The following is a 13,651-nucleotide window of genomic DNA, read 5'->3' as shown; positions in this document are numbered from 1 at the left end:
CATGAGCCTGAGGTTTATCGTGGATCCGAAGAAAAAGGTGAACAGTAGATTGGTCCAGAAGACAGTTGCGTCCCACGGTACGGATTCATCGTCACCGACGCTCAAAGGGCCCAAATTGAGAGCTCCCCCAAGCCTTGCTGTGTGGGAAAGGGATTCTTTGTGCCCCTGGAAAGACTCCTTACTTTTCCAAAGGTGAACCGCTTGGTTGATAGTGTCCCGCGGCTGCGCAGCCTCCTGTCCGAGGCGCTGAAGCCCAACAGGGACAGAGCGCCCTCCAGGTGCACCTGCAGCGTCACTACCCCGGACCATGCTTTCCTACTGAAGCCGCGGACCTTAATGATAGGCTTAGTTCGAAAATTGTACGTTTAGGCAACTTACTTTTGGATTTCCCTATCCTTGTGTGTTTTCATGTGCTTTTTGGGGGTGGTGTAGGGTTCACGTTCAAACGTTTCTGTTGTACCCGTGTTAAATGACTTAAATTTGTAAAGTAAACTATGAAATAAAACTTTTCCACTGGGGGAAAAAAAAAAGTAAGGTTTATACTAGAAAGGTAAAGTCTAAAGGTGGGAAGGCATATAAATGTAAAAATAAATATACAAATGGATATTTGTATCCATTTTGTATACAAAATCCAACAACTATATATGATATAAAGCTCTTAAGAAAACTAGAAAGGGAAGGGAATTCCCTTACTCTGATTAGGGAAATCTACAGCAAGAATCATATTAATGGAAAAACTTTAGAAGCATTTCTTTTCACTTAGGAATAAGATAGAGATCCTCATTATCAACACAGAACACTGTAGTCCTGGCTAATGGAAAACAAGCCTGGAACTAAATAAATTAAATAAATAAAAGAGAAATGAGAAGTGGAATAGGCAATTAACATATAAAAATTTACAGTGTTCCTCTTTCCAACAATTAGAAAATAAGATAACACAACAATAACAAAAACATTAATAAGTCCCCCTACTTAAATCAACAATGAATGAAAGCATAAAAAAAAATGTATTCCTTAAAATTCTTTGGGGATCCCAGGGTGGCTCAGCGGTTTAGCACCTGCCTTTGGCCCAGGCGCAATCCTGGAGTCCCGGGATCAAGTCTCGTGTTGGGCTCCCGGCATGGAGCCTGCTTCTCCCTCCTCCTGTGTCTCTGCCTCTCTCTCTCTCTCTCTCTCTCTCTCTGTCTATCATAAACAAATCTTTAAAAAAATAAAATTCTTTAAGGGTCACAAATAAGTCACAAAATTCTATTATAGTTTACAAATAATGGAGGGATATTCCATGTTTATGATTGGAAAGACTTATCCATAAGTGGGAAGGAAATAAGTCATTTTAGAATGACTTATTATAAGAACATGGAATCTAAAAACAAAGTAAGAGTGAAAAATTAAAAAATGTAAATTTCTACAATTTATGTGAAATTAATAAAACGCTAGGCTATGTATTTTTATTTATTTGTGTGTGTGTGTGTGTGTGTTAGGCTACGTATTTTTAAATATTTTTTTTTCAATTTTTTTTATTTATTTATGATAGTCACAGAGAGAGAGAGAGAGGCAGAGATATAGGCCGAGGGAGAAGCAGGCTCCATGCACCAGGAGCCCGATGTGGGATTCGATCCCGGGTCTCCAGGATCGCGCCCTGGGCCAAAGGCAGGCGCCAAACCGCTGCGCCACCCAGGGATCCCTAGGCTACGTATTTTTAAATGTATACATGTAGGTACGTGCACACACATATATTCCTGACATGAATTATATTTTTTGGTCATGATGTGTCTCTCTCTCTCTATATTTTATTTTAAGGACAAACACGAAAGACTCGGGAGGCTTGTTACTGCTTCCGCAAGTGCCTGCCGTGCTAACCCACACTGGTCTTGAAAGACTTACTCTCTCCCAACACTTAGCGAGCTCCCCGGGGTTGGACAGGCGCTGGCATCCTCGGCGGGTCCGAACCATGCAAAGCCCCGGCAGCTGCCCTTGCAGCGCTCGGCGGTTAAGGCAGGGTCCCTGGGCGGCCTCCTAGCCAGCCAGTGCCCTGCTCAGCGACCCCACCGCCACCGCAGGACTCAGGTTTCACTCCGGGGTGCAGAGGAGCAGGCGACAGACACAGATCCCAACGCGGGCTCTTTGTTTTGTTTGCACAGTAGACATTCCCACGAGGTCCCTGTCACCGGGCAGCTCTCGCGCATCACTCAGGGGCCTGCTCGGGGGGGGGGGGGGGGGGCGGTCACGGCCTACCACCGAGAAAGGTCGCTTCCTGTAACTTTGAGTTGGTTACTGAATCTCTCCCCTTCTTGGTTCTCTTCAGTTAAATGTGCAGGAAATTTAAAACTAGAAGAAACCTTTTTTTTCTTTTTAAATTTTATTTATTTATTCATGAGAGACACAGAGAGAGGCAGAGACACAGGCAGAGGGAGAAGCAGGCTCCCTGCAGGGAGCCCGACGTGGGACTCGATCCCGGGACCCCAGGGTCACAGCCTGGGCTAAAGGCAGGCACTCAGCTGCTGAGCCCCTGGGGACCCCAGAAAGGAGCCTATTTTAAGGATTAGTGGCTAAGATCGTGAATTCTGGAACTGGTGTGTCTGAGTTTGAGTCCCAACACTGCCTCTACTGTGCGACCTCGGGCAAGTTATTTAGCTCCTGTGCCCTGACTCCTCGCTGGGAAAATAGGGCTCGTGAGCACATGTAGTGCTCGAGGTTCTGTGGGTGACCGAACGCAACACACGCAGGTATTTAGGTTGGGTTCAGTGCAGAGTAAGGCCTGTACGAGTATCAGGGCTCATTATGACTTAGGGTTCTTGACTGACTACATTCTAGAACATACGGGGATGCCAGCTGACATGTTCCTGAGAGATGCTATAGCAGCGGCTTTCTATGGTGTAAGTCTGAGGAAGAGGGGAGAGCTCCAGGCAGGAAGCAGGAACTTAGAAGTGTTTTAGGGGATGATTAGACACAAAAAGCATTAAGGGCAGTTCAGATGAACCAGGTTTAGAGGCAGGAATGAATATTTAGAGAGGAGCAGAGGGAAGCAGGGAGCCAAGCCGGCTGGTGCCAGGAATTGGGAAGAGGGCACGGGGTGACTGGAGCCACCTTATTAGGTGGTGAGGGGGTAAGAGTGGATCTTCCTAATTTCAGACTGAAAAATGGGAGGGAGGGAGGGAGGGAGGGAGGGAGGGAGAGAGAGAGAATGAACTGGCAAATAGAATAAAGTGATGCATGGAAACATTAATAGGATGGCTCGGCGGGAGACAGAACAGAAGAAATAAGAAACAAGATCTGGTTATTAGACACGGAGAAAATCTAGGGGAGGAGGCCATCATAGCTCCAGGATTTTAAGTCTAAAGGACTGGGAATGTGAGGTCACTTTTAACAAAAATGAGGTTATTAGTAGCATGGCTGCTTGGAGGAAAAGATATGTGTGTTTTTGGATGCGTGGAGTCCAGTTGGTGGAAACCCGTCCAGTGAATGACTGGGCACATGTAGCAGAAAGAGCTTCGTTTGGGAAAAGGGCTGACCCTACTCCTACCTTTTATTTTTTGCATTACTGACCACCTTACTACCATCAACACAAACAGTAAAACCTTGGAGTTCTAGGTTCTAGGTTTATGATGTCTTTGTTTGCCTTATAGGTTTTCAAATCCTCGGAATCTGCTAAATATTTTTAAAGTAAGTTTAAGTTAAATGAATTGCAGTATTGGGTTTTTTTTTTCTTTTCTTTTTTCTTTTTTCTTTTTTTTTTTTTTTTTTTTTTGTAAATCAATATAAAAACTTGAAAGACAGTGAGTCTCAGATCCATCATGCATCATGCTGCTCCCTGGACAACGTTTACACCGGCCTCCAAGGAATTAAGAACAAGTGGAATCTGTAGCTCTCAGACTCTCCTAAATACTCCTAGACCTAGAAAACAACGGTCTGATCCTTTCTGCCCGGGAAGTACGCTGGCACCGTGTAGCGGCCTCAGTAACGTTGACCCGAGTCTCTTGCCTTTAACGAAACAGGAGCAGGAAAACCGGGGAGGTGGCTTGTGTGTCATCGCAATACTGATCACTGGGTGAGAAGTGCACTTGTGAGCTAGTCCAGGGCTGCCTGGCGACTGCGAGAGGCGAGGGCCTGGGAGCCGGCCACCTTCCCGAGCCCGGGGTCCGGGGCTGCACGCTTGTGGACACACCTGTCTCGGGTTATTTGGATTCCGGCTTCAAGGTACGGCCCTCGGCAGGGGACCCTTAATACTAAACATTCTGCTTTTTAGTGATTGAGGCAACAAGCCGAATATGGCTAGTTTTGTCCCTGGTTAAATATAGCTGCACAGATGTTTGACCATAATGGAATATTCGTGTCTGCAGTCCGGGGCTTCCGGATTTTTTTTTTTAATGACTTTTTTTCCTTTTTAAAGATTTTATTTATCCATTCAGGATAGTTGCAGAGACGAGAGAGAGAGAGGCCGAGACCCAGGCCGAGGGGGAAGCAGGCTCCTCGCAGGGAGCCCGATGCGGGGCTCGATCCTGGGGCCCGGGTCACGGCCTGGGCCAAGGCCGCCTCCGCCGCTTAGCCCCCCGTGCCCCCCTCGGTGCCCCAGGACCTTTGAGCGGTCGGCTGTCCTCCCGGAGAGCCCGCGCCGGCGCCGATGCAGGCAGCGCCCCCTGCGCCAGGGCTTGGGCCAGGCTCCGCGGCCAGCGGCTCGGGGACCCGGGAAGTGGCGGCTCTGAGCCCCGGGGTCGCGCCCCAGGGAGGGGCCTTCGGGGGGGGGGGACGAGCAGCTGCTCCAAGGCCCGGGAGGCCAAGGGGGCCCAGGGCCGCACACCCCCGCACTTCCCACGGCCCGACCCCCCTGACCCCCGCCTGACCCCCCGGCCCAGGGCAGCTTCCCCGGCAGCAGGTTTCCCCCCACCCACCCCGTGCATGGCCCCTGCAGCCCCACCCCCCGCCCCCCTGCAGGCCGCACTCCCTCCCCCGCCCCCCTGCAGGCCACTCCCCCCAGCCCTCCCCCGCATGCCGCCCCCCCCCCCCGTCCCCTCTTCCCCTTCCCCTCTGCAGACCCCTCCTCCCCCCTCCTCCCTGCAGGCCGCTCCCCCCCCCGCCCTCCCCCTGCAGACCATCCTACCTGGGGATGGGGGGAGCAGGCCCGGGCAGAGGCGGGGCGGGGGGGGGGCAGTGCCCAGGGCGGGGGGTGCCCGCCAGCCCGGGGGCGGGGGGAAGGCCTCGGACAGGACCCGGACCCGAGCGCCGAGACCACGTGAAGGACCTTCAGGTCCCTTTTAAACGCGACGAGCAGGGACTTTGAGCAAAGGGACCCTGCCGGGTCCCTGATGGGGCGCCAGGGGCTCGGGGTGAGCGCGGCCTCCGGCCCAGGCCGTGACCCCGGGTCCTGGGTTCGAGTCCCCCGTGGGGCTCCCCGCGAGGAGCCTGCTGCTCCCTCCGCCTGGGTCCCCGCGTCTCTCTCTGTGTCTCTCACGCATAAATACATGAAATCTTTAAAAAATAATAGCGACAGCTGTGTCGGGGAGGGCAAGGGCCACGTGGCGGGGCCCAGCCTGGGAGCAGCCGCTGCCTCCTCGCCCGGCACCGGGGGGCCTGCGCTCGCTACACCTCGACCAGAAAAAGGACAAAGGGCCCTCGGGGCGGGAACACGACCGACCCGCTCGGGGCCTCGCCCTGCAACGTGCAGTCGGTGCAGTGGCCCCGGGGCAGGCTTCTCTCTGCGCCACAGCCCTGCTACCCTCCGGTGAGCTCGGCCTTCAGTGCCACTGCAGGCCGCCCCACCCCAGGAGCTCCCGGGAGGCTGTCAAGAGGGGGGCCACCCTGCGCGGGTCACCCCATCTGCCAGGAGACTCCCCTGACCAGCCTGCAGCCTCCTGGTTCCTGCCACACTGCCACGGCCAGGCCTCGGGTGGCAGGAGGGCGTCTAGGCCTTGGGTGATGGAGAGGCTTGCAGGCCTTGGGTGGCAGGAGGGTGTCCAGCCTCGGGTGGCAGGAGGGGGTCCAGGCCTCGGGTGGCAGGAAGGGGTCCAGGCCTCGGGTGACGGAGAGGCTGTGCAGGCCTCCGGTGGCAGGAGGGGGTCCAGGCCTCAGGTGGCAGGAGGACGTCCAGCCTCAGGTGGCAGGAGGGCGTCTAGGCCTCAGGTGACGGACAGGCTGCTGCAGGCCTCGGGTGGCAGGAGGGTGTCCAGCCTCGGGTGGCAGGAGGGGGTCCAGGCCTCGGGTGGCAGGAGAGCATCCAGCCTCGGGTGGCAGGAGGGTGTCCAGGCCTCAGGTGACCAAGAGGCTGTGCAGGCCTCAGGCAAGTTGCCTCCGCTGCTTGGAGGCCAAGGAATTTGAAATTTATCTTGTAGGAAAAGAAAAGCCACACTGAACTTTCATAGTTTTCTAAACATGCTGGGACACCCGCTCCCTCCTCTTGGGGACTCCCCCCCCAACAAGCTCCTAGTCACCCTCTGGCTCTGGCGGGTCCTTAGTGTCCCAGGAAGCCTTCCCAGGCACTAGAGCGAGTGAACCATACTCTGTATTACGTGGGACTCGTGCTGTTCTCAGTAGCCACGTGCTGAGCTCTGGCCTCCCTTCGGAGTCCGAAGTCTTTCTTGGAGAGCAAGAGCTTGTATTCCTGTCATTTCCTCGGTCCAGATGCAAAGGACTCCATTGTTCTTTTTTTTTTTTTTTTTTTAGTTTTCAAGTTCCACTAAAAAATAAGGTACCCTAATAAAAAATTGGCAAATCGGAAGTACAAGATTTGCAATTTCCTTTGCTAACACCATGTTACTTTGCTAGTTTATCCTTTGCTCTAAAAATCGGCACCAAAAAAAAAAAAAAAAAAAAATCGGCACCAAATCCTAAGAAAACATCCCATTTTTATTAGTCTTAACTTTTTGATCCAAATGTCAAAATATTCATGATATTTATCAAAATAAAAAGATTACATTGAAGTCCCATTCGTACCCATGCCTTTTCACCCTTTCCCTCCAGCTGCTACAGATTATTATTTCTACTTGTGTTTTGTCCTCGCGGTGTTTCCTTATGCAGGTAGGAGCGGTGTTGTTTTCCTGGCCATCTTACATAGGAGAACTTAAAATATATACTGTTATTATTCTTTACTGTTTTTATTTTTTAGGATTTTATTTATTTATTCATTAGAGACAGACACAGGCAGAGAAGCAGGCTCCTCGCAGGGAGCCCCACGTGGGACTTGATCCCGGGACCCCAGGATCACGCCCTGAGCCAAAGGCAGATGCTCAACCTCCTGAGCCACCCAGGTGTCCCTTCTTTACGGTTTTTTAACATGAAGATTTATCCTGGAGATGTTTCCAAGTCAGTAGTTGATAGAGATGTTCCTGACTGTTTCTTGCAGATGCAAAGTTTCCTATTGTAGAAATCCCCCATGATTTATTCAAGCCGTCCCCTACTGCTGGATCCTTATGCTCCAATCTTTTTGATTTTACAAACAATCCTATATCTCGGTGTAATATTCATTTGTGTTTTTACCAGTGAGGTTTGACATTGTCTCATATGTTTAGTGACTATTTGTGTTCTTTTCCTGAAAAAGAAATGTATTTTGAGGTTATTTTTGTGTGTGCTGTAAGAAAGTGCTCCGTTTCAGCTACCTTGGAGTGTAGCTCTTCGGTTTTCCCAACACCATTTATTGAAGAAACTGTCTTTTACCCATTGTATGTTCTTGTCTCCTTTATGGAAGATTATTTGACCATCCAATTGAGGCTTTTATTTTATTTTATGTGTCTGTTTTTGTTTCGGTGCCATACTGTTTTGATTACTGCAGCTTTGTCATATAACTTGAAATCTGGGATTGTGATGCCTCCAGTGTTTTGGGGTTTGGTTGTTTGTTTTCTTTTTTCAAGATCACTGTGGCTATTAGGGTCTTTTGTAGTTCCATACAAATTTTAGGATAGTTTTTTCTGTAAAAAATGCTGTTCATGTTTTGATAGGGATTGTATTAAATCCATAGATTGTTTTGAGTAGTGTGGACATTTTAACAGTAATGGGGCGCCTGGCTGGCTCAGTCAGTAGAACATGCAACTCTTGATCTCGAGGTTGCAGGTTTGAGTCACGCATTGGGTATAGAGATTACTTAAAAATAAATTCTTTTAAAAAATCAATATTTGTTTTTCTATCCCATGAACATGGAATGTCTTTCCATTTGTTTTTGTCGTCTCCAATTTCTTTTATCAATGTTTTATAGTTTTTAGAGTATAGACCTTTCATCTGTTTGGTTAAGTTTATCCTTAGGGATTTTTTGGTGCACTTGCAAATGGAATTGTTTTCTTAATTTCTCTTGCTGTTGCTTCCTATTACATCGATTTTATATCCTGCAGTCTTACTGAATTCATCTATCAGTTCTAGTAGTTTTTCAGTGGAGTTTCTAGGGTTTTCCATATACAGCATCATGTCATCTGCAAATAGTGGAAGTTTCACTTCTTCCGTACCAACTTGAACACTTTTTATTCCTTTTTCTTGTCTGATTGCTGTGGCTAGAATTTCCAATACTATGTTGAATAAAAATGGTTAGAGTCGACATCCTTGTCTTGTTCCTGATCTTAGGGGCAAAGTTCTAGTTTTTCACCATTAAGTAAAATGGTAGCTGGGGGTTTTTCATATATGGCTTTTATTATGTTGAGGTATGTTCCCTCTAAAGCTACTTTGTGGAGGGTTTTTATCATGAATGGATGCTGTCCTTTGTTAAATGCTTTTTGATCATCTATTGAAATGATCATATAAGGATTTTTAAAAAGATTTTATTTATTTATTCATAAGAGACACAAAGAGAGAGAGGCAGAGACACAGGCAGAGGGAGAAGCAGGCTCCGTGCAGGGAGCCTGATGCAGGGACTCAATCCCAGGACCCTAGGATCACGCCCGAGCCAAAGGCAGGGGCTCAACCATTGAGCCACCCAGGCGTCCCCATCATATAGTTTTTATCCTTTCTCTTGTTGATGTGATGTATCATGTTGATTGATTTGTGAATATCAGTATCACCTTTGCATCCTGGGAATAAATTCCACTTGATCATGATGAATGACATTTAATGTAGTGCGGGATTCAGTTTGCTAATATTTTGTTCAGGATTTTTGCATCGATATTCATCAGAGATATTGGCCTGTACTTCTCTTTCTTGTAGTGTCTTTATCTGGCTTTGGTGTCAGGGTCATGCTGATCTCATAGAATAAATTTGGAAGTTTTCTTTACTCTTCTATTTTTTGGAATAGTTTAAGAAGAATACATTTTTTAAAATTTTTAAGTAGGCTCCATGGGGCTTGAACTCACAACTTTGAAATTATGCTCTACCAACTAAGCCAGCCAGGCACCCTAACTCTGCTTTAAATATTTGGGAATATTCATCTGGAAAGCTGTCCAGCCCTGGACTTTTGTTTGTGAAGAGGTTTTTTGATGGCTGATTAAATTTATTGCTGGTAATTGGTCTGTTCAAACTTTCTACTTCTTCCTGATTCAATTTCTCTTTATTTTTTGCATTTCAATGACTGGAATTTATCCATTTCTTCTAGGTTGTCCAATTTGTTGGCATATAATTTTTTGTAATACTCTCTTACAATCCTTTGTATTTCTATGGTGTCAGTTGTTATTTCTCCTCTTTCATCTGATTTTGTTTATTTGACTTCTCACTCTGCCTCTCTCTCTATGTATCTGGCTAACGGTTTATTAATTTTGTTGATCTTTACAAACCAACTCCTGGTTTTATTGATCTCTTGTATCATTTTTTTAGTTTATATGTCACTTATTTTTTGTTCTAATGTTTATTATTTCCTTCCTTCCACTGGTCTGGAGTTTTGTTTATTTTTTTTCTAGCTCCTTTAGCTGTAAGGTTGGATTGTTCATTTGAGATTTGTTTGTATTGTGGTAAACTTCCCTATAAGGGTGCCTTGTTGGCTCAGTCAGTTAAATGTCTGACTCTTGGTTTTGACTCAGGTCATGATCTCAGGGTCCTGGGATTGAACCCCACATCAGGCTCTGCACTCAGTGTGGAGTCTGCTGGAGATTCTCTCTCTCTCCCTCTCCCTCTTCTTCTGTTCCTCCCTCTGCTCTCTCTCTAAAATAAATAAATAAATAAATAAATAAATAAATAAATAAATAAATAAACCATACATGCATACATACATAAATTTTAAAAAAAACTTCCCTCTTAGAACAGATTTTGCTGCATCCCAAAGATTTTGGACTATTGTGTTTTCATTTTCACTTGTGTGCATGTATTTTTTTATTTCCTCTGATTCCTTGGTTGACTCATTCATTGTTTTATAGCATATTATTTCACCTCCATGTATTTGTTCTATTTCTAGATTTTTTAAAATAATGACTGATTTCTAGTTTCATAGCATTATGGTCAGAAAAGATGCACAATATGACTTTGTTTTGTTGTTTTTTTTTTTTTAATTTGCTAAGACTTATTTTGTGGCCTCATATGTGATCTATTTTGGAGAGTGTTGCGTGGATTCTTGAAAAGATTGTGTATTCTGCTGTCTTAGGATGGTGTGTCCTGAATATATCTATTAGATCCATCTGGTCCAAAGTGTCATTCAAAGCCAGTTGCCTTGTTGATTTTCTTTTTGGATAATCTATCCATTGATATAAGTAGGGTGTTAAAGTCCCCTACTATTATTGTGTTACTATTGATTACTGCCTTTGGGTTTGTTATTAACTGTCTTATGTGTTTGAGTGTTCCTATGTTGGGTTCATAAATATTTACACTTATTATATATATATATATTTTAATTTTTATTTATTTATGATAGTCACACAGAGAGAGAGAGAGAGGCAGAGACACAGGCAGAGGGAGAAGCAGGCTCCATGCACCGGGAGCCCGATGTGGGATTCGATCCTGGGTCTCCAGGATCGCGCCCTGGGCCAAAGGCAGGCGCCAAACCGCTGCGCCACCCAGGGATCCCTACACTTATTATATATTCTTGTTAGATTGTTCCCTTTATGGTTATATAGTATCCTTCTTTGTTTCTTGTTACAGTCTTTGTTTCAAAGTCTATATAGTGTCCTTCTTTTTCTCTTGGTACAGTCTTTTTTAAAAGCCTACTTTGTCCAATATAAGTCCTGCTACCCCAGCTTTCTTTTTCACATCCATTTGTATGAAAAATGCTTCTCTATCCCTTCACTTTCAATCTTCAGGTGACTTTAGGTCTGAAATGAGTCTCTTGTACGGGGCACACAGCTGGGTTGGTTTTTTTTTTAATCTTTTTGTTGCCCTATGTCTTTTAATTGTGGAGTGTTTAGTCCATTTACATTCAAAGTAATAGTTGATAGTATGTACACACTGCCATTTTGTTACTTGTTTCATTGACTGTGTTCATAGTTTTTCTCCATTACTTTCTTCTCTTGCTCTCTTCTCTCACAATTAGTTGGCTTTCTGTAGTGATATACTTGGATTCCTTGCTCTTTATTTTTTTGCATTTCTAGGACCGTTTTTTTTTTAATTTAAATTCAATTAGCCAACATATGGTACATCACTAGTTTCAGATGTAGTGTTCAATAATTTATCAGTTTGTATAACAACACTCAGTGCACATCACTGGTTTTTGATTTGTGGTTACCATTTGGTTTGTATATAACATCTTCTGCATATAGCAGTCTGTATTAAGTCGATGGTCACTTAAGTTTGAGCCCATTCTTTACTCCCCTTTCTCCCACATTTTAGGTATATGGTGTCATACTTTGCAATCTTTCTTTTTTAAAGATTTTATTTATTTATTCATGAGAGACAGAGAGAGAGAGACAGAGAGAGAGAGAGGCAGAGACACAGACAGAGGGAGAAGCCGGCTCCATGCAGGGAGCCTGACGTGGGACTCGATCCGGGGACCCCAGGATCACGCCTGAGCCAAAGGCAGGCGCTAAACCACTGAGCCACCTAGGGATCCCCGGCAATCTTTTATTTTGTGATTCCCTTGACTGATTTTTAACTCCTTTTTGTGCTTTCTAATTTTTTTCCTACTTATGGTCTTTCCTTTTCCCTCAAAGAGTCCCCTTTAACATTCCTTATAGGGCTGGTTTAGCAGTCAAGAATTCCTTTAACTTTTGTTTGTCTGGGAAACTATCTCTTTTCCTATTCTGAATGATCACCTTGTTGGATAGAGCATTCTTGGCCGCAGGGTTTTTTCCTTTTAGCACAATGACTATATCATGCCGCTTTCTTTTTTCTTTTTTTTTTAAAGATTTTACTTATTTATTCATAGAGACAGAGAGAGAGAGAGAGAGGCAGAGACACAGGCAGAGGGAGAAGCAGGCACCATACAGAGAGCCTGACGTGGGACTCGATCCAGGGTCTCCAGGATCACGCCCTGGGCTGCAGGCGGCGCTAATCCGCTGCGCCACCGGGGCTTCCCATCATGCCGCTTTCTTTTGGCCTGCAAAGTTTCTGCTGAAAAATCAGCTGATAGCCTTATGGGGTTTGCCTTGTATATAACTGTTTTCTTTTCTCATTGCTTTTTAAATTCTCTATCACTATTCTTGCCATTTTAATTTACTATGTGTCTTAGTATAGACCTTTTTGGGTTGTTTTGCTAAAGGCTCTCTGTGCATCCTGGGTCTGGATTTCTGTCTTCTTCCCCAGATTCAGGAAGTTTTTAGCTATTATTTCTTTAAATAAATCTTCTGTCCCCTTTTCTCTCTCTTTTCCTTCTGGAATACCTATAATTTGAATTTTAGTAAGCTTGATGGTGTCACTGAGTTCCCCAAGTTTAGTTTCACTTTTTTTTCTTTCACCTATTCAGTATGACTGCTTTCCGTTACTCTATTTTCCACGTCTCTGATCCATTCTTCTGCTTCCTCTAGTCTCTACTATTTAGGGATTCCTCTAGTCTCTACTATTTCTAATGTATTGCTTATTTCATTTATTGAGTTCTTCATCTCTGGTTCTTTTTTATGTTTTTGGTCTCTTTATTAAGGGTCTCACTGAAGTTCTCCACTCTTTTCTCGAGCCCTATGAATATCTTTATGACCATTACTTTAAATTCTCTATCAGGTGTATTACTTATCTCTGTTTCATTCAGCTGTCTTGCTGTGATTTTGTCCTGTTCTTTCATTTGGGATATGGTCCCCTGTCTCCTCCTTTTGTCTAATTCTCTGTGTCTGTTTCTGTGTGATAGAAGAGTCAGCTATGTCTCCTGGTCTTGAAAGCTGTAACCTTATGAAGAAGAGGTCCGGTAGTGCCATGCAGTGTGATGTCTCCTATTCACCAGAACCTGCACTTTAGGGGTGTCTCCTAGGTGTGCTGCATGTGCTCTAGTATCATGGTGATGTGCATTTGCCTTCAGTGTGGTCATCTGCAATGGTTCTCTTTGCCTATTATGGGCAAGGTTTTATTCCTGTGGTGATAGTAGGCCAATCTGGGGCCTTCTTGGGCTTAAGTTGAGTTAGGTCAGGCATTAGCCAGGGATGCAGTAGCATCAAACTGTAGGGGTTTTCCCCGTGTTGTCCCCTGAGAAATGTTCGTTGATAGGTGGGGCCTATAGTCAGATCAGCTGCCCCCAGCCTGCTGCTGGGGTCTGAATCTGATGGTCGTGTGTGGTCTTTTCCTCTCTCCAGGGATGGAGTCACTTTGGAGTTGCACTGGCCCCTGTCAGAGATGCTTGCTCATTACTCGGCTTGTGAAACCATTTTGGATAGGCCGCGGCCAAGAGCGTATTGGAGAG

At 45.6% G+C, this 13,651-nt stretch overlaps 1 protein-coding gene across 7 annotated transcripts in view; it reads left to right on the top strand.

Moving 5' to 3' along the window:
• C36H2orf88 (chromosome 36 C2orf88 homolog) overlaps nucleotides 1-13,651 on the top strand; it is a 179,037-nt gene that overhangs the window by 126,638 nt on the left and 38,748 nt on the right. For 5 of the 7 annotated variants that reach the window (XR_012025032.1, XR_012025031.1, XR_012025035.1 and 2 more), the window contains 2 exons: nucleotides 3,627-3,663; nucleotides 3,996-4,197. The gene's annotated coding sequence lies outside the window, so the exon portion shown is untranslated. Of the gene's footprint in view, nucleotides 1-2,832; nucleotides 2,877-3,091; nucleotides 3,107-3,626; nucleotides 3,664-3,995; nucleotides 4,198-13,651 lie in introns of those variants that run through there. The other 2 variants (XM_072813197.1, XM_072813198.1) reach the window with 2 other exon arrangements.

The sequence above is a fragment of the Canis lupus genome, chromosome 36 (assembly GCF_048164855.1).
Source record: "Canis lupus baileyi chromosome 36, mCanLup2.hap1, whole genome shotgun sequence".
In the NCBI taxonomy this organism is placed as follows: Eukaryota; Metazoa; Chordata; class Mammalia; order Carnivora; family Canidae; genus Canis; species Canis lupus.
Note: the sequence above shows the minus strand (reverse complement) of the source record. Positions and strands in the feature narration are given on the sequence as shown.